Here is a 19,655-nt window from a genome sequence, read left to right on the forward strand (position 1 = left end):
AAACAAATTCACAGAAAGGAAAAAGAGGCTCACAGAATGAGGTAAGAGCCTTAGAAGCCATGGTATCTGGCAGAATCAGGCACAGTCATGCCAGAGACAGAAAGTGAACCAGCTCTTCCTCCACTCTTTGATTTGCTGAGATTTCCCCTTCCCCTTAACCTTCTTGCCAAAGTAGGATGTTGGAGGTACAAATCTTGAGTGATGGAGAGCTAGGAGATACGAAGCTCACAAGAATTTCTTACCTGAGCAACCTCCAGGCAGTCAATCCCCTACTCCCCCACCTCCAATTCAAAACACAATCTCTCCCTCTCCCAATCCCAATTCTTTTTTGGCTAGCATGAGAAGTATAACAATGTTTTGGCGCCACCTGCTGTCCTTTCCTGACAGCTGAGTAGAATAGATTCTTGAATGAGATGAACCTCCAACTCACCTTCCTTAATTTATCTAAGCCCTAAAGGAATGGAATTCAAGACGAAAAAAACCCACTACTTCTACCAAAGGGAATATTCCTGTGGAGCACATTGGAGAAATCCAGTGTTTCACCTTCTCCTGTTTCCTGGGACAAATGTCTTAGGAACTCCAACGAGGCAGAACTCTCTCACTGGGTTATTTTCAGTCTTACAGCATTAGTCTGTGGAGTTCCTTCTCCAAGAATCTTACTCATTTGAGAACTGTGAATACTCAATAATCCATTTCCATAATAGATTCCATCTATTTTTAAATTATTTCTACATCACACTGTTTTGGTTTACTTGGTTTTGGGTAGGAATTCTAATTTTGCACCTAGATGGCATGATCTTTTGTCATCAAACACTAGAATGAAAGCTGTGCCACCCAACATGCAATAAGTCAGATATCTCATACTGCTCTACCATTCCTATGGTCTTCCCTCACTCTGGGCAAAAATTCTAATAATTAATAAGCCCACTGAGAAGCCAGTCTATCTCAAAAATGTAAATATTTGTTCCTTCATTTAATAAATATTTCTTGAGCACCTACTATATACTAGGCATGAGCTGGAGACACAGTAGTAAATAAGATAGACAAGGTTCCTACTTTTATGAAGCCTGAACTCTAGCATCATTTATTTGACCCATTGAAGTAGTCTAGCAAATTCACATTCATCTTAAAGAATACCTTGTGTGAACAGCAAAGATAAATACAGAAATATAAAGAGACTTTGTAAAGAGAATTAAGAAATATAAGAGGAAGGATATACAGAGACTGAGGCAATGAATTGGTATAGAAAATAATTGTTAATACCTTTCTTTCCTCATATTCCTTATGGCCAAGTTTCTTCCCTAAAACCCATTCCTGGACCAGCCTAGTAACTGCATGCCAGCTTCCATGGTCAGCTTTCTCAGACCTCAAGATTTACTGGTCTCTAGTAGAATATAAGGTCACTATGAGTCGGAATTGACTCGATGGCAACGGGTTTGTTTTGTTTTTTGGTAGTAGCATATGGAGGAAAGGGGATAGCTATCTATTCAATGCCTGGGATTGACAGCTTATATTATATGCAAGTATTTTCCCAAATGGCCCCACAGGAAATATGTGGGAGTCCATAAAAGGTACTGTCATCTTTGACAGAGAAGCTTCTGATAGGCCCTAGCATGAAATAGTAAATTGAGAGAAATGGAGAATGAACTATATAATCTTAGGGCTAGCCATGCCCTCTCCTAATCTTACTCTCCAATTGTTCCCAAGTAGGATTATACTACAACAGTTATTAGGGAAAGAATCTTAGAGAATTCTAGGAAAGGAGTTTCCAAAGTTTCCCCTGATAACATATTCTAGTAAAAAATTCTTCTCCATACTTCAACTGCATCCTTATTACTACAATTCAACTTCATCGCTTCATGCACTATCTTGAGTGAAATGCAGAAGAGCTATTTAACCATCCTACATGTGCTAATTTTTCATATACAAAAGATTGAGCTACCACTCAATCTACTCTCTGGATTAAATAATTTCATTTTCCTTGAACTCTTCTTTTTAATTCTATGTCCACCCTTGTTCATTATTGTCATGATTTTCCTATCGGCACTGAGGCCCCCAGGCATTTTTCAGACATAGCACCAAAATCCTAAGAGCCCAACTACTGCCAAATACAATGGGAGAGTGGCCTCAGGCTCTCATGCTATTCTTTTAATTATACAATCTGGAATTATGTTCATCTTTTTAAATACTCAAACTATGCCAAAGACTATATCACAGTTGGGAACTCTTACTAGTTAAACTTTTCAGAAAGAAAGGGCAAATTTTCCAACTTAGGGAGTAGAAGGGTATTTTAAGGAAAGAAGTTCCAGCAAATAAGATACCAGAATACCTGAAGCATCTAACAAAGGGAGTGGCTGCCAAGGCTGATAAGCAGGAAGCCCAAGAGGGGCATTTGGAGGGAATTTGTGCCTTCTTGGAGGAGTCCTAGTGGTGCAGTAGTTAAAGCACTCAGCTGCTAACTGAAAGGTTGGCAGTTTGAGCCCACTAGCCCCTCCGCAGGAGAAAGATGTGGCAGTCAGCTTCCGTAAAGATCTACAGCCTTGGAAACCCTATGGGGCAGTTCTACTGTGTCCTATAGGGTCCCTATGAGTCAGAATCGACTTGATGGTCAGCACTCTGTGTTATATCTCTATGACAGCACTCTCCCTTGCATTTTTTTTTTTTTAATGGTGTGTTGTCTTTATTTTTATGTGACGGGGGCTGGGAATCACAAATAAAATTAAGCACAGAATTATATGGAAATATTCTGCTTTAACTGAAAGTTTACAATTCAAGTTAGTCTCTCATACAAAAATTTATACATACATTGTTTTGTGACCCTAGTTGCTCTCCCTATACTGTGACAGCACACTCTTCCCTTCCACCCCAGATTTCCAATGTCCATTCAACCAGCTCCTAACCCTCTCTGCCTTCTCATCTCGCCTCTGGACAGGAGCTGCCCATTTAGCACACTGTTCACGAGTATCATTTTACGTCCCATAGTCCAGTCTAATCTTTGTCTGAAGAGTTGGCCTCAAGAATGGTTTTAGTTTTGGGCCAACAGAGAGTCCAGGGCCATGTCTTCCAGGGTCCCTCCAGACACAATCAAACCATTAAGTCTGGAGTTTTTACTAGAATTTAAGTTATGCACTCCTCTTTTCTCCTGCTCCATCAGGGACTCTCTGTTGTGTTCCCTGTCAGGGCAGTCATTGTGGGAGCCAGGCACCATCTAGTTCAAAAATATGGAACGCTTCACAAATTTGTGCGTTATCCTTGCGCAGGGGCCATGCTAATCTTCTCTGTATCGTTCCAAATTTAGTATATGTGCTGCCAAAGCGAGCACTCTCCCTTGCATTTTAAGTAATTGTACATCTATCTGTCTCCTTTGCTGGACTCCATGCTTCTTGGGGCACGGATCATGTCAGTCACCTTTGAATGCCTAGCACTCAGTGAGTTCTTAAAAATTCTAGCTTCCTACTCCCTGTAGTACCTAGTACAAGAACTCAAGTCTTGTGGTATTCAATAAATCCTGGATAAGGATGATAACATTAATAACAGCCATCCAGCACAACTCCACGAAGTTGTCAGAGGAGTTTAGGATATTGGCATGAAAACTCCTTTTGCTGTTGGCCTAGACATTTACTCTTAAGGTTTGCCTCCTCCTCAAAAGACTCCAGGAAATAGGGTTAGTTTCAAGTTCTAGAAACTAATCATTCCTGTTTTCTCCAAGCTAAGAGCCTGAAGGAAGACGGCAGATACCTCATGAATACTGATGAGCCTCTGCGGTCACATGAATATTAACAACACCCTGTGGCTTTCGGGAACAGGAGCCCAGCTAGAAGGTCTAATATTAACCTTGGCTAGGCCCAAAAAGTGGGAAGAGCATATGCCCATACGTCCATGGGGAGTAAAGAGAGGACAGCAGAGCCCGGTTTGGGGTTGGCCCCTATGCAAACACTAGACACAAGGGCAGTTAGGAAAGGACTAAGCATTGTGCCCCAAGTCCCTGGGGCTGGGGCCTATTAGCTACTACCCAGGCAGAAATCCTCAATTTTCAAGCTTTGCAGAAATGCATAAATTAGGATGCAGAAAGCAAATCCTACTCAATTCAGAGAACAACTAGTAAGGATATACTGACCTAGTACAATAGTTTCAGCAGAGGGATAGGGAAGGTTCAAAGTCAGATCATATTGAACAAAAACCAGAATCAAATAGTAAGACTCAATTAGGCAACAAAATACACATTTAGCAGATCACACATTAACAGTGATGGAAGATCTACAGACTGTAGAGCTCCTAACTCCAAGCTCTTTACGGCACTAGCTGACACAGAAGTCAAAGACTCAGGTTTAAGAGGAAAAATGTGCTGGGATTGAAATAGCAAGAAATAGAAGGTGCAGGTTCTTCCTTTTAGCATCTACAGACTGTAAACTCAGGAGACATCAGAAAGAATGATGACTGTTATCAAGAAAAACAAACTAGAAGTACTGTGAATCAGAGCAGACCAGAGAAACGCATGAACCCCTGGCCCCGGGTCTAAGTTCAAAACCTACTCCGATACCACATGACAGCATAAAAGGAAAAGCAGGTTAAGTGGCTCCATATAGTGGTTGGGAATAATGCTAATTATTCTCTCTGTACTCACGGGAGTCTCTGGGTGGAGCAAACAGTTAAAGCGCTTGACTACTAGTGGAAAGGTTGGCGATTTGCCCAGAAGCACCTTGGAAGACAGGCCTGGTGATCTGCTTCCGAAAAGTCATAGCTTTGAAAACCCTACAGTGCAGTTCTACTCTGCACACATGGGATCGCCATGAGTCGGAACTGACTCTACAGCAACTAACATCAACAACACTGTACTTACAAACCAGGTCAGACTGCAATTAAAACTAGAAAAGTACCTCTTTCCTCCTCTAGCCTGGTCCTACTCAAAGGCCTTGACCCCTTAGCTCTGCCTGAAAAGCTGACCCAGCCCCCTTCACACACACTCAAGAGGAACAGAGAAGCCTGTGGGCCTAGCCCAAGTTGAGGTGGTGAGAGGCCACACCTAGAAAAAGGGTGGGGGCTGCTTACGGGAGCTGTGTTCTGTCACACAATTACCATATTATGTAGCTCTAATAAAAAGAAATACTGGAAGTTTTACTAGTGCCATATAATAAAGTATAGAATCTGGGAGATGAGGGTGGGCAGAGGTAGAGAGACAGAGGGGGAAAAAGGGAAAATCAGAATTGTTAGCAATAGCCCTGGCAACAACAACTCCCAGTATTCGCCATACTAGGTAAACTTCAAAGCTGCAGGCCTGGGGCATCAGGCAGGCTCTCACTAACCTAGATCAAGGAGGCTTACTGTTAGCCCCTTCTCCTATAACAGTGTCTATCGCTGACTTTTTCCTGGTTAACAAAAAAAGAGATGAGGAAGTGAGAGGAATAGGAAGGAGGAACAAAAAATGTCAGAAAAATGGAAGCTAGGCCTGAAAAGGCTGAGACCAGACCAAAGGGGCATCAGTTGAAAGAATGAATGGAATGTGAGTTTTAAAAGGTTCTATTCTGAGGCTAAACTTCTAACTCTCACCATCCAACATACCTGACAGTTTTGAAAGTTCCCAAAACAGGGTTTTCCACCATTGCCCTGGCCCCTTCCACACATCTCTCACACTACCCGCCCAACCACACACTCCACTAGCCACCACCACAAGCCCAGTGCACTCCGCACCTACTACAACCACACAACACACACCCACCACTTCTCCCACCCTCCCCTCCTCATGCACAGTCCTCACAGCCACAGTGTCGCACACACACAACACGCTCACCACAACACACTCCTTCCCGAGGGCACTGGCTGCCTGGGCATCATCCCGACTTAAGACACATCCTAGATAAAAACATTTTGAGTCTACAATCCTCTTTAACATTTCTAAATTTTCTATTACTCAGAAAATCTCCCCAAAGAGAGGGAGCAGTGAGGGCTGTGGCATTATTACAGAGGAGACTATACGCAGAACAAATATAGAGCTGCTTTATTACAAGGCAGTGTGGGGTTGGTGGCTGACTGATTACAGGGACACTCCCCAGGCTCTCTGCAGTCCCAGACCTCAATAAAGGCCAGACTAGAGCTGCCTTCAACTGAGGGGCAATTGGATCTGAGGGCTCCTAGAATCCCTTCATTCCAGTCCAGGATATGATACCTGCCTTAGCTGAAGATAAGGAGAAAAGCAAACACAATCTAAGAGAGACCACGCTTGGCAAAGAGCCACCAGGCCATCTTCTCAAAGGCAAACACAATTAGGCTGGTTTGGGCTTTTTGGAATAAACAGATTCCAAACTTCAGATAAAAAGACTGAAAACCAAGAACAAATTAATAGATTTAAAGCTCATTTACACCAGGGACAGTGAAGAGTGAGGGGAAAGAATGGACTAGAAGACAGAGAAACAGCACAGCCTAAGTGACTAAAAGCAACCCATATTACACATAAAATCATAGAAGAGTGGGAAATCCACAAGTCCTCTCTTCTGGGCTCTGGGCACATGGTGTCCCTTCCTGGGTGACTCACAATGGGATCACCTTTAGCCCCTGCTTCATGTGGTAAGGGCCGCTTTATAAGGAGACACACCGCGAGCCTTCTCCTCCTCCATCCCAGCGAGCCAGGGGGATTGCGTCACTGACCTCCACATACACTCACTCCCTCCTCTTTCCAACAGGCCACCACACAAGGGATCTTGTCTTGTGGTCCCTGCAATCCTTTCATCTGGGCTCCAAACCCACTGTCACCTTGGCCCTGAATCACTCCCCAGGAGACACTGGGAAAACATAGCTGGACAAAGAGCGTCTGGGTTCTGTATGGCTAGAATTTACTGCTCCTGGCTGGTGAGCAAGCCCAGGCCATGCTTTTCACTTTCCAAAGACCAGGGCACAGGGACAATTTGAACCTGGTCTTGTGGGCAGCCTTGCCTATAGACTAGGTTTCTACTGATTTGGGTGATACCAATTCACTCCAACTCCCAAGAGGTGAAGGATAAAAAGGGCTGAGGGGCAGCTCTAAAGGTTCTAGCTCCTCTACCCTACTTGTTCGGTGGTTGAGGAATTGCTAGAGTTGGAAGCAGGCCAGCATGTATAACCCACAGTTCTGTACTTATCCCACTTAGCTATTCTGTTTTCAGGGTAGCCCCAAGGAAAATACTTTGGCAGCAGCAAATGTCATTGTTTTTCAGATCCTTCTCCAAAATAGAGGATTCCCCTCCAACTGTGTCTTACCTCATTTCCATGTCTCATGGTCCTAACATTTTCCCTTGACCTTCTACATGATGATACTCCAATTTTCTATAATTTCTTGGCCATTTTCTATAATTTCAGAACCAGTGTTTGAATGTGCAGATTTAAAATGAGCTACAGGAATGTTTTTTGATCTGAGTTTTCTTCCTTATCAAATACATTTCATTAAAACCGAGCCTCTGAGATGGTGTGGGACAGTGGAAAAAAGCTCTGCACTAGAAAATCACAGGATGCGGTTCTGGTTTCAAAGGCAATTACTTGCAGGACTTAGGGTCACTTAATTTCATCCTGAAGTGGCCCTAGTAGGTTAAAAAAAAAAAAAGAACTACATAAAATTGATCTTTATTTTTAGTCTTCTTTTTATCTCCATATAAATATTTGTGCATACTAAATATTACTCAATGAAACCTGATCATTTCACCAGGCAGTTATGAAAATCAAATTAAGCAATAAAGGTAAAGTCCTTTGCAGAGTATATAGTACCACAAAAATTTACTGCACATTTATAATGGGTCACACAAGTTAAATAAGACAGATAATATCCCTGTCCTCAGGAAACATACCTTCTAGAAGAAAAACCCAAAAACCCATTGCTGTCTAATCAATTCCGACTCATATGGACCCTACAGGACAGAGCAGAACTGTCCCATAGAGTTTCCAAGGCGAGGCTGGTGGATTCGAACTGCCGACCTTTTGGATAGCAGCCGAACGCTTCACCACTACGCCACCAAAACCAGTAATTCCAATACACTGTGGATATGATCTATGATAGGGCAAATAAAATAGCACATAAGAAAGGCTGAAGTGGGAGGGCCAGGGAAAATTCCCTAAAGGATGTGACATCTTCACTGAAATAAAAAACAATGAACAGGAGTTAGCCAGGTGATGGGAGTTATTCCAGAGGGAACAGCATGTATCAAGGACTAGAGGTAAGAGAGGGCATGTTGGACTAAAGGAACTAAGAGCAGTTCACCGTGACTGAAGAGTAGATTTGGGACAGAAGGTAGGGAGTGTGGATGGGGATGAGTGTGACATAGTAGAAGACTGGGAGATGAAGCTGGAGAGGTAAGCAGAGGCCAGATCATGAAGGAACTTAATGGTTTTATTAAGGAGTTTGGACTTCATCCTAAGGTCAACAGAAAGACACTAATCAGCTTTTGGAGCAGGGACACATGCCCAGGTTTACTTAAATCAGTGGCTTTCATCTAGTTTTTTTCCTGATTGCAGATCCCTGGAGTGAGGAGAGTGTTAAAAAGAGAAAGGAAGCAGAGGTTCAGACTGGACCTGCTTCTTTTCCTTCAGTCCTTTAGCAAGGGTGGAACCCAGCAGGTTGCTACTCCTTTCCTCATGGGACTCCCCAGCCCTTTAACTTCTTGGCTTACTTTCCAAACAGTTTTCCCTCTCAGTCCCCTTATTCCTCTCTCTCTGGCAAAGAAAAACCTTTGACTGCATGGTAAGTCCTCTCCGGCCAGCTGTCCTATTGACCTGGGGTTTTAGCCTCCTTGCTTGAACATAGCCCTCCACCCTCCAACTAGGGCAAGTCACGTAGCCCTGCCAATAATCCACATTTCTAATCCAAGGCCCATTTCTTATCTCTAACTTGAATTCCACCAACTCTGCCAATATTTACTTTTCTCCTTAGTCCTAGATCTCTCAACCTCTAGAAACAATTTGGTGGCCTCTTAACAGAAGACTAAGATAATGCTGACCAAACACATGATCAATCTGCATAACAAAGGCCTCATACCTAGATAATAATGACAGACTAGTAAATGAACTATATGAAAACATCCACTCCTTTTTTTTTTTTCTTCTTCCCCTCATCAAGTCACTTAGAGCTGCAGTTAAGATTAGAATTAATACCATACAGGAAAATCATGGTCATTACCTCTCTCTTGGTCTCACCATTTAACTTTAGAATCACAAAATCTTAGCACGTGGGGAGAAGCATTTACAGTCATCTGGTCCAAACTTCCACCTCAGTGTCAGACATGATTTGGCAACTGAGATCAGATTACTTGTTACTACCTGGCATTTCCTTAGAAATTCCCTTTTCTGTCCATCCCAGATGAAAAGGTTTAGGGTAAGACCTCTTTGTCCAACAGGAACTAGCTCAAACTTACTAGGTCTTAAGGTTATAGAACAGTGCTATTCAAAGTGTGATAAGCAAACAGGTGCTGGTCAGTGAACTCTTTGCTACTATTCCATGATGAGATAAGTACAGAAATTGAGTGTCTTTAAAAAAGTTTACAGCAATCTGACATTGCCATGACATTCAAGCACGTGTTCGGAGGACTCATCTCAATGAACAGGGTATAAAACAGTTTGAGGGTTGTTGAACTTGTAACTTGTATGCACTGCATGCTAGTTACGCACAGTAAGACCATGTGCCAGATTACTTTGAAAAGCCCTGTTCTAAGAGGGTTTCCATGAGAAGAGAAAAGGTCTGGAGGTAGGAGGACTAGCTCTCCTCTTTTTTCTCCCCCTTCTGGATAAGACAGAGTGAATCTGCTGCCTAGGACGAGGAACAGGAAGCTGCTCCCACTAAGCCACTGGTTGTATGGGGTGAAGAGGAGGGCAGGAGTTGGTGGCCAGGTTATCAGGCAGTAACAAACTCAGCATCCAAGCACGCGACTTCCAGCAATGCAAGGAGTTTCCTTTGTTTTGGGAAAACAAAAGCTGCAAGAAGCCTCTCCTTGACACATTCTTGCCTGGCTTCGGGAGGAGCCCAACCACCCCTGACACACAAACAGGACAGTGTTGGCCAATGAGGGACAAGCCAGTACCCTGACCACAATCCCTGTTTGCTTTTCCTTTTCCACCACTTCCTCAGTTGGAGGGCCACTTTGGGGCCACAGGTAGCTGCCAGCTTGGGTCACCATTCAAGAACTTCACCCCCAGTGACCCAGTCCCTAGTCCATACAACTCCTCTAATACCCTCTCTACAGTCTTTCTTGCCCCAACCTAGTACTGGTCCTTTCCCTAGAATTTTAGGTAAAACTAAGACTCAGAGTACCATTCTGACAAAGGCCATGGTATGTTCTAGCAATCTATACTGTCTTAACTCTAAAACCAAGATCAGTGTCTATTCAAGTGCCCAAGAAGAACAAAATTTGAGGTTTCAACAGAATATTCTGAACAACTATTCTTATGTTACCTGAACAAGGTAACTTGATTACATTAGATCCTCAGCTTCAAGAACCCACTTATCACCAAGACTAGCATATATAAAACAATGCACCTCTTCATGATGCAGGATGTTGTCAAAACTAAACTTCTACAGAGCTAGGTAGGGAGTTTAGGACCAAAGACACAAAAACCCAGCAACACCAGGGAGCCTACCTCTTGGGGATATAAACAGAGTAAGAATTTCAACCTCTCAGATTCACATGAAAATGCCACCTAAGACCAAAGTTTTCAGGACATTATCTCCAAGAGCTCTGAGAAGTAAGGCTAGCAAGTCCCACTTACGAATTTACTATGATAAATCAAGAGCCTTGGGGACCAGCAAACTTTCCTCCCTCTCCTTGTAATCAAGGGAGCTTACTCTTTTCCCTGATGGTTCAAGAGCCCAATTTCTATGAAGACTCATTTGTCCAGTAAGGGGAGGAATGTGGGGGCGGGACTCCCCCCGCTCCAGGCCGCCTTCATGCCAAGGAAGGAGGAAACAGAATAAGCAAAATAAAATTCATAAAGCGAGGCAGTAATTATGGTGTGGTCAACAAGAGGCTGTTCCTCAGGCCCATCATTATGTGGCTAAATTTAACGCCCTGCGCGGCCAGGGGAACCGTGCGCCCCGGGCACCGTGTGTCCACACAGACGCCAGCTCCGCCACCTTCACCAGCTCGACAGCCGCCAGGGCTGCCAGAAAGCAGGTCACAATTTTTTTTATAGTCTGTTTACCAAGATGCTGTTTTTACTGCCGAGGTTTCTCTCATTTTATCTCTTTTTCCCTTTTCCCCAAACAGACTGGCCTGTATTTTCTGTCCTGGTTTTTTTTCTTTTTTTCTCTCTTTCTCCCTCTCTCAGTACTATTTTCAGAACTCTAATTTTATATGGTATGTCCCTTTTTTTTTTTGGTAAATATTTGCCATGACTAAGCCAGGCACATCTAGTTTAAAAGGCTCCGTCCCACAAAACATCAGTCCTTTAATGATATGCATCTCATTAGCTTGCCTCATGAAAAGGTGTATAGAAAAAAAAAAAAAAGCAACTTACAGACTCTCTCACTTTTTATATCTACAGAGACCTATATTTATATACACAGAAAAGCTGAAAACTGACGTTCTGAGCCCCAATATGAGGCTAGTACAATGGTCATTTGATTCAGGCTTGAAGGTCTCAGAGGCAGTTTCAGAAGAGAGGGGCTACCGGTCTGTATATTACTGTCAGTCGACCCAGGTGGTTTCGACCAGGTCAGTACAGCTGGAACCAGTCCTTAGACTCTGAGGTATTAGGGCTCTCTATAGCAGGGGAACAAAATTTTGGGATGTCCTCTGACACTAAATTTCCTAAAACAAGTGTGAGAAAATAAACAGAGGCAAAAGGGCACCAAAAGTTCCCTCTTTCACTGGTGGATGAAGTCAAAGAAAGGGAAACCATGAGTTAGGAGAATGCTGAGACAGCCCCCTCCAAGTTGGAACTTGCACACCTCCCACTCACCATCCAAAGGGCTTCTCCAACTGGGCAAAGCCCCAAAACTGAGGAGAGGATTTCTTACTATACACATTCCACTTGATGAAAGGGGTTGTATAGTCTTGTCTATGTATTGCACCAAATAAAAGGCACAAAATCCAAAAAACATTCTCCAGATACTTATCTGTGATGCTTTTAAATGCAACTTGTTGCGATGGTGTTAGAGGAGCTCCCAGCATTCAGTATTTTCAGTAAGAAATGTTGAGAGGTGGAAACAGACAGGTATATGGATTGAGAGACCTTGTGAAGTACAGACTTCCCCTCATAGGGAGTTTGTCCTTTATAGGGGTCACCAAATGTCCAGAGCCTCTAACTAGGTTTTCATTAGTTCATTTAGAGATCATCAGACTCTAGAGGATTGACTAATGATAACTAAACTCACAAGAGACAAATTTAGAAATTAAAATGCCAATTTATTAGTTTACAACTTGGGGGCTATGTCATTCCAGTGACTGGAGAATCTTCATCTGCTTTTTCCTAGGAACCTGAATAAACACTGTGAGTTCTACTTGCATGCACAGAAAAAAAGCAAAAAATAGCAAGTAGCTTTATGGGACAGTTCATACACATTGTGGAAAAAGCCAGACATATATTCTTGTTCTACTATATCATTGCTTTGACACTGAACCAGATAAGTTAATAAATTGTTACTCTTTGGATCTTCCTTTTTTGAATTCTATATAGACTCTACCCCTCTTTTAGTATATCTCCTCAAATATCATAAATTAATTACATAACTGTTTTTCTTAAACTGCTTATGAGTCTAGAAGTGTACAAGACCAAGAGTTAGAAGAAAAGGATGTGGAGTAAGACAGGAGACAGTACTTAGGGCAGAGTTCCCTAGCCTTGGATTACTTTCCTATCTTTTAATTAAGTTGGTCTCTATACTCCTCACAAATGGGCCTCAGTCTTGCCTACTGCCTACATAAATTTCCAAGTGTAGCTGTGTAACACAGAGCAAGGCAACGGGACACAATGGAAGAACACTGGACTAGAAGTTCTGAGCCCTGGGTTCTGGTGCCAAATTCTACCACTAAATGTTTATCTATATGAGTTCCTTCATCTTTGTGGGCCCAAATGCCCTCATAAGTAAAACAAAGTAGTTTGATATATCCTTAGATTGATAAAGTTCCTTCCAGCTCATAAAATTCTATGATTCTGTCTTCCATATGAGGTATTTGAGATGCTACAATTTCCTTCACTGAGGTACTAGTCTAGGCCGTTGATGAGATTTGTAACCTAGTCTCATAAGCAGTATATTTATAAACCATTGGGTAGGTTACTTTTGTAGACAGCTAATCTGATCCACTTTATATTGATTCTTATTTACCACAGTCTCAGAGGTTACCCCAAATTTGGGGTATACTCTGCTTGAGACTTACACCTCCTTATGAACCCACTAAATTCAGCAATTTCACTGTGATCTTCCTCCAGCTGATAGAGGTTGCAGAAAACCAAATGCTAAGATGAACAACTATTCCTTCTTTAAACCAAGCAGTATTATCATCCCTTCTCAAAGTTCCTCTTCATTCCCAGCTTCACCCACACCAAAATGGAAGGGGTTCCTTGGAGTAAAAGATTCTAAGGGGGCAATGTACAGCATTAAAACAGCTTAGGCTTCAAGCATATGAGTTTGTTTTTGTTAGGTGCTGTGGAGTCGATCTCAATTCATAGTGACCCCAGGTAACAGAGTAGAACTCATAGAATTTTCTAAGTTGTAATCTTCTTTTTTTAATTGTGCTTCAGATGAAGGTATAAAGAGTAAATTAGTTTCTCATTAAACAATTAATACACATATTGTTTTATGATGTTGGTTGCCAACCCCACATGTCAACACTCTCCCTTCTTGACCTTGAGTTCCCTATTACCAGCTTTCCTGTCCCCTCCTGCCTTCTTGTCCTTGCCCCTGGGCTGGTGTGCCCCTTTAGTCTCGTTTTGTTTTATGTACCTGTCTAATCTTTGGCTGAAGGGTGAAACTCAGGAGTGACTTCAGTACTGAGTTAAAAGGGTGTCCAGGGGTCATACTCTCAAGGTTTCTCCAGACTCTGTCCGATCAGTTAAGTCTGGTCTTTTTTTGTGAGTTAGAATTTTGTTCTACTTTTTTATCCAGCTCTGTCCAGGACACTGTACTGTGATCCCTGTCAGGGCAGTTGGTGGTGGTAGCCAGGTACCATCTAGTTGTGCTGGACTCAGTCTGGTGAAGGCTGTGGTAGTTGTGGTCCATTAGTCCTTTGGACTAATCTTTCCTTTGTGTATTTGGTTTTCTTCATTCTCCCGTACTCCAGAGAGAGTGGGACCAGTGCAGTATCTTAGATGGCTGCTCAAAAGCTTTAAGACCCCAGACGCTACTCACCAAAGTAGGATGCAGAAAATTTCCTTTATAAACTATGTTATGCCAATTAAGCTAGATGTCCTCCAAGACTAGGCTGTAATCTTTACAGGAACAGATTACCAGGTCTTTCTCCCACAGAGCCACTGGGTGAGTTCAAACTGCCAGTGTTTCAGTTAGCATTCAAGTGCTTAACCATTGCACCACCAGAGCTCCAAGCATAGGAGTAACAGCAGCTAAACAGATTTTGAAGAGTCCCTCAAACCACCATACCTAGGGAGAGCCCCTCAGATTGCATAAATGAATAAATTGCCCAGTGGTGTCTTTCCTTCTGTAACCATTCACCACACAAAACCCCTCTGAACTCTTAGCTCAAGATCACGTCTTCCAGAAATACCTTACCCAGACTAGGCTGGTTTAAATTCCATTCAGATGAATCTATTACTTCCTCCTCTCAGATAACATACATGTTTTATATGTTTAAAATATTATTTGTATACATGTCAATTATACATTAGCCAGTTGTCTAATCTCCCTCAAAAGTCCATCTTTCAAGGACAGAAATTATGCTTAAACTTTTCAGTATGACTCCACCATACTTAATATTTTCAATGGTGCTTAATAAGTACTGTCCACATAGAGTTTAAACCTGTAAACAGAAAAACAAAGAGACCAAAGATCTCCTACACAGAATGGAAAAAAAAAAAAAAATCCTACTTGAAACCTGGCAATTTCTCCCGTGACAATTCCCTTATGGGAGAAACAATGATACCCATGATTCCTGCAGTCTCATGCCCTAAAACTGGGTATCTACTATGCTAACCCACAGGACTTAGTCTATATAGAGCTATCACATTTCAATACGGCTCACTATCCAAAAGAAATATCACACATAAATGAAGGATACAAGAGAAGGCTTTAGGCATAAGATTAAAGTTATAAGGCCAACAAACCAGGTAAGTTTAAAGGTACGTTGTTTGATACTTTTGTTTTCTCTCTTCATTACTATAACCAGAGACAACATTTGCCCATGTAAAAGACTCCTTGAATGCCAAGATATTTAAGCTTCAATCACTCATTAAACACACATTTATTGCATACCTCCTATCTACAAGGCACTGTGGAAGGTCCAGAAGAGACAAAACTAGCAAGACACAGTTCTGCCCTTAAAGGAATTTATAATCTAACAGGGGAGATAAGTATAGAAGTTCTTATAATACAAGGCCAAAATGACAAGCGACACAGGAAAGATACAAAGTGTTAAAGGAGTTCAGAAGAGAGGCAGAATATAACTTGTACTTTTACTTCTGATCATTCCACTATTTCTGTCACAACAGATAAATCACGTAATCATCTAACCCTCTTTTTTCACTAAGGAGAATTTATGCCCTTGGAAAGGTTACATCTTCTGCAGAAAGAAGCTGAACATAAGCAGGAATCAAGTCATCTGTTTTCAAAATGGAAATCCTGGTGGTGTACTGGTTAAGTCCTACGCTGCTAACCAAAAAGTTGGCAGTTCGAATCCACTAGGTGCTCCTTGGAAACTCTATGGGGAAGTTCTACCCTGTCCTATAGGGTTGCTATGAGCCAGAACTGACTCGATGGCAATGGGTTTGGTTTTTTTTTTAATCTTCAAAGGATCACTATCACCCGTCCCTTCATGCCATCCACGAATACCACCGGAAGAACTAATCCACTTTACTCAACTCCATAGGGCACTTGCTTTCATAGTATCACTTTCCTTTTCACCAGCTTAAATTTCTCCTTTTCCACTGGCATCTTCTTTGCCTTCAAACACGTATGTTGTCTTCTCATCTTAAAAAGGGTTTTACTTAAACCTACTATTATTTCTAGCTCCAGCTATCTCTCATTTCCTTTTCATTGTGAAACCTCTCTGATGAGAGTTCTACACTCTTTGTCTCCACTGCCTTATCAATCCTTCTTTAAGTCCTGCAATTACAAAGAGCCTCCTGATCTTTCCTCAGTCAGTCACCCATTCTCTTTGGTCTCTCTCCTCAATTTGGCTCAACCTCCTTGGTAATGGAAAGAGCATGGGATTTGAGTCAAGACAAATATGGGCAAAGCAGCTGAATGATCATAAGCAAAGTATTCAGCCCTTGAGCTTCTGTTCCTTCATCTTTAAAATGAGGAGAATATCACCTACCTCAGGTTTGTTGTAAGGATTAAAAGTTATAACTTAGGTAAAGCACCTAGCACTGTGTCCAGCACAAACACAGTACGTACTTTATAACTGTTAGTTCCCCTTTCATGGCTTCTAATTTACTACTCAATCCTGATTCTCTTCCTACTTCACTCACATTTCCTTTACCGGCTCCTACTACTCCTTCCAATTATAATTGTTCCCCAGATATCAACCACTGGATCTTTGCTCTTCTCTCTATGTTCTTGCCAGCAAAAAAAAATGCATCCATTCGCATACCTACAAACATCATTCCTTTGCAGATGATTCCCAAATCTATTTCTATAGGTCTTTATTTCAATCCTTCTCCAGCTTAAATTTCTCCTTTTCAATTCTTTTTTCTAACTTTTTTCTATTTTTTCAATTCTTTCCTAACCATTCCCACTTGTGTGTCCTATGTTGTTGTTGTTAGGTACCGTTGAGTCGGTTCCTACTCACAGTGACCCTATGTACAACAGAACAAAACACTGCCCGGTCCTAAACAACATCACAATCGTTGTTATGCTTGAACCCATTGTTGCAGCCACTGTGTCAATCCAGCTCATTGAGAGACTTGTTCATTCTTCTGGCAGTCCCTGGTATAGTCAGTATTATTTGCCAACACCACAATTCAAAGGCATCAATTCTTCTTCGATCTTCCTTATTTATTGCCCAGCTTTCACATGCACACGAAATGATTGAAAATATCATGGCTTAGGTCAGGTGCACCTTAGTCCTCAAAGTGACATCTTTGCTTTTCAACATTTTAAAGAGGTCTTTTGCAGCAGATTTGCCCAATGCAATACATTTATTTGATTTCTTGACTGTTGCTTCCATGGGGATTGATTGTGGATCCAAGTAAAATGAAATCCTTGTCAACTTCAATATTTTTGCCTTTTATCATGATGTTGCTTATTGGTCCAGTTGTGAGAATTTTTGTTTCCTTTATGCTGAGGTATAATCCATACTGAAGGCTGTAGTATTTGATCTTCATCAGTAAGTGCTTCAAGTCCTCTTCACTTTCAGCAAGGAAGGTTGTGTCATCTGCATATCATAGGTTGTTAATGAGTCTTCCACCAATCCTAATGCCACGTTCTTCTTTACATAGTCCAGCTTCTCAGATTATTTGCTCAGCGTACAGACTGAATAAGTATAGTGAAAGGATACAACCCTGACATACACCTTTCCTGACTTTAAACTACGCAGTATCCCATTGTTCTGTTCAAATGACTGCCTCTTGGTCTATGTACAGGTTCCTCATGAGCACAATTAAGTCTTCTGGAATTCCCATTCTTATGTTATCCATAATTTGTTATGATCCACACAATCGAATGCCTCTGCATAATCAGTAAAACACATGTAAACATCTTTCTGGTATTCTCTGCTTTCAGCCAAGATCCATCTGACATCAGTAATGATATCCCTTGTTTCATGCCCTCTTCTGAGTCTGGCCTGAATTTCTGGCACTTCCCTGTTGATGTACTGCTGCAACTGTTTTTGAACGATCTTCAGCAAAATTTTACTTGCGTGTGATATTAATGATATTGTTTGATAATTTCCTTATTCAGTTGGATCACCTTTCTTTGGAATGGGCACAAATATGGATCTCTTCCAGTCAGTTTGCCAGGTAGCTGTCTTCCAAATTTCTTGGTATAGATGAGTGAGCAGCTCCAGCTCTGCATCTGTTTGTTGAAAGATCTCAACTGGTATTCCGTCAATTCCTGGAACCTCGTTTTCCACCAATGCCTTCAGTGCAACTTGGACTTCTTCCTTCAATACCATCAGTTCTTGATCATATGCTACCTCCTGAAATGGTTGAATGTCAATCAGTTCTTTTTGGTACAGTGACTCTTTGTATTCCTCCCATCTTCTTTTGATGTTTCCTGCATTGTTTAATATTTTGCCCACAGAATTCTTCAAAATTCCAACTCGAGGCTTGAATTTTTTCAGTTCTTTCAGCTTGAGAAATGCCAAGCATGTTCTTCCTTTTTGGTTTTCTAACTCCAGGTCTTTGCGCATTTCATTATAATACTTTACTGTGTCTTCTCGAGCTGCCCTTTGAAATCTTCTGTTCAGCTCTTGAACATTCCTCTGTTCGCTTTAGCTACTTGTCTTAAGTTGGGTTCTCTAGAGAAGCAAAACCAGTGAAGTGTATAAATATATATAGAGAGAGATTTACATAAAGGAAATGGCTCACGCAGTTGTAGAGGTTGGAACATCCCATGTCCATGGGTCAGTTTGGAGGATTCTCCTGATTCTAGTTGCAGGGGCTGGCAAACTCAAGTTTGGGAAGTCAAACAGCAGGGCTCTGGCTTACAGGCTGCGAAGACCAATGAATCCCAAGATCAACAGGAAAGACAGTAGGTAAGCTGCTAGCTCCAGTCCCAAGAGCTAGAGGTCAGATGAACAGGAGCCAGCTGTAGGATCCAGAGCGAGCAAAAGCCCATGACCTTTGCCAGAAAGTCCACCTATATTGGATGCAAGCCACACCCCCAAGGAAACTCCCCTTCAACTGATTAGCTACTCACAGCAGATTCTATCATGGAGGTGATTAAATTATATCAAATCTCATCATGAGGTGATCACATCATTATATGACTGTCAAACTACATCATAATTGCCAAACCACTGAGAATCATGGCCCAGCCAAATTGACACGCAACCTTAATGATCACACTACTCTACGTTCAAGAGCAAGTTGCAGACTCTCTTCTGACATCCACTTTGGTCTTTTCTTTCTTTCCTGTCTTTTTAATGACCTTTTGCTTTCTTCTTGTATGATGTCCTTGATATTATTCCACAACTCATTTGGTCTTCATTCATTAGTGTTCAATGCATCAAATCTGTTCTTGAGATGGTCTCCAAATTCAGGTGAGATATACTCAAGTTTATATTTCGGCTTTTGTGGACTTATTTTAATTTTCTTAAGCTTCGATTTAAACTTGCATATGACCAGTTGATGGTCTGTTCCATAGCAAGCCCCTGGCCTTGTTCTGACTAATGATATTGAGCTTTTCCATCATCTCTCCATAGATGTAGTTGATTTGATTCCTGTGTATTATATCTGGCAATGTCTACATATATAGTTGCCACTTATGTTGTTGAAAAAAAGGTATTTGCAATGAATAAATCGTTGATCTTGCGAAGTTCTATCACTTGATCTCTGGCATCGTTTCTATCACCAAGGCCATATTTTCCAACTAC

The 19,655-nt window shown here is 41.7% G+C and overlaps 1 protein-coding gene and 1 non-coding gene across 3 annotated transcripts in view; both read right to left on the bottom strand.

Annotated features, from left to right (window-relative positions):
• The window catches only part of NHEJ1 (non-homologous end joining factor 1), a 118,350-nt gene that overhangs the window by 75,115 nt on the left and 23,580 nt on the right, over nucleotides 1-19,655 (bottom strand). The window lies entirely within an intron of this gene.
• On the bottom strand, nucleotides 3,216-3,322 carry LOC111820560 (U6 spliceosomal RNA). The gene has a single exon (XR_002824091.1). It is a non-coding gene; the product is annotated as a U6 spliceosomal RNA (small nuclear RNA).

The sequence above is a fragment of the Trichechus manatus genome, unplaced genomic scaffold (genome assembly GCF_000243295.1).
Source record: "Trichechus manatus latirostris isolate Lorelei unplaced genomic scaffold, TriManLat1.0 scaffold00041, whole genome shotgun sequence".
Taxonomy (NCBI): Eukaryota; Metazoa; Chordata; class Mammalia; order Sirenia; family Trichechidae; genus Trichechus; species Trichechus manatus.